The sequence below is a fragment of the Suricata suricatta genome, chromosome 6 (genome assembly GCF_006229205.1).
Source record: "Suricata suricatta isolate VVHF042 chromosome 6, meerkat_22Aug2017_6uvM2_HiC, whole genome shotgun sequence".
Classification (NCBI taxonomy): Eukaryota; Metazoa; Chordata; class Mammalia; order Carnivora; family Herpestidae; genus Suricata; species Suricata suricatta.
In genome coordinates this window covers 15078882-15080524 of record NC_043705.1, presented here as the reverse complement: position 1 = coordinate 15080524, position 1643 = coordinate 15078882, and the positions used below count along the sequence as shown (strand labels likewise).

The 1643-nt window shown below is 39.2% G+C and overlaps 1 long non-coding RNA gene across 1 annotated transcript in view; it reads left to right on the top strand.

The window, feature by feature from the left end:
- Positions 1 to 311: 311 nt before the first annotated feature.
- Positions 312 to 1643, top strand: part of LOC115294525 — a 4985-nt gene continuing 3653 nt past the window's right edge. The window contains exons 1-2 of the long non-coding RNA XR_003909932.1: positions 312 to 398; positions 1141 to 1195. This is a non-coding gene — a long non-coding RNA (uncharacterized LOC115294525). The remainder of the gene's footprint in view (positions 399 to 1140; positions 1196 to 1643) is intronic.

Below are 1643 nucleotides of genomic sequence, written 5' to 3'. Positions count from 1 at the left end.
TCTCTTTAGAATATAAATATTCCCCTTCTATTATTTTTCCTTTGTCTTGCTATTAATACATTTGAAAAAAGAGGGATTTTAATAGACTACCTATTCTCTCAGAATTTTCTATGTTCTGATTTTGTCGGCTGTATCCTGGTGGTATCATTCTTCTGTTCCTTGTGTATCCTATAAAAATTCTGGAGGCGTGACCAGATATGGAAAAATTCCAGAGGCATGATCAGATACGGGAAAATTGTGGAGGCGTGACCAGCTAAGAGCAAACTGTGGAGGCGTGACCAGAAATGGTTAGGTTTGACCTAGGGGAGCAAGAAGCCTTGAGAGGGGGCAGTGCACTTCGCACAGCTGTGCCCCAGGCGGAAGCTCTGGACGTCTCTGGCTGTCTCTGTTTTGTGAGGGTAAGAATGATCTGTGTTGTTGTCAGTTTGATCCAACCACTGTAAAACCCCCTGCCACGTTTTCATTCACTCATTTTAGTGGTCATTAATGATCACTGCTAGATTTATTATCAAGTTATCAGAATCAGTGACTTTTTTTGAAGAGCTGAGAGAAGCCCATGATGGCACATATGGTCTTTCATTTGAAACAAACTACTTGTTTCTTTCATTAGTGTACTTTAATTTTGGAGCCTTATAAAAGACATTTAAGGTGCTGTGCTCTTTCACAAGAAAAGCCAAAATGTTGTTTTTGGAACTGTTTTTATCGTGTGTGTGTGTGTGTGTGTGTGTGTGTGTGTGTGTGTGTATTTTCCCCCTGTTATTGTCAAGCGTAATTTTAACTTTATACAAATGATTTGTTGATTTGAAATATCATGGGAAAACTTTGACCTAGAACATCTTCAAAGAGGTTAGTTACTGGAAATGCAAGAAAGCTAAGGACACTTGGCAAGGTGGATATATTACATGCTTTAAGTCTCTACACAAGTACACAGCTTTCTTTTTCCGCAGACTTTTCAGTTTTAAGTTTGGTTTCTCAATTTCCTGTTAACTAAATCTCAAGAACCCTAACAACATTCAAGGCCTGCCTTTATGTGGCCCCAATTCCCCACCTCATTGGTTGCATACCCTACCATTTTTGTGCATTTCCCTTCTAGCCAAACTAGTCAAATGTCTATTCCCCTCACACCACTTCTCTCTGCAGGAGTAAAGGACCTGTGCTCTGAACATGTGGGAGCTTAATTCCTCTACTTCTCAAGGTAAAACCTTCTTCTTCATAGATTCGCATATGTGCATGCTCTTATTAGACTTGCGTGGAAAGTTACTCTTTCATGGCTAACACCGTGTGTTTCTCTGTATGTGTGTCTGTGTGTTTGCTTTTTTAAAAAAAAATGAGCACCTTAATTTCTTCTGGGGTAATAATAGCTCCCCCACATGGCCTTGATAATCATGGTGTCCTATGACAAATGGTAGTCAGCTCCTGGTCCCAAGCTAGATGGACTGAAATACTTTCTCTATAAAAATTTAACTATAAGCAAGTAACTAAAAGATTGATAATGGTTAGAAATGATTACTGACAGCCAGATGAGTTTTGCAAGAATAGCTAATACTCACTGAGCGTTTGTCAAAGAATCCTATGTGCTATGTAGAGACTCCTATTTGCAAATGGGGTAGAACTACGTCTTAGTGTTTATTTGTTGTGTTCAG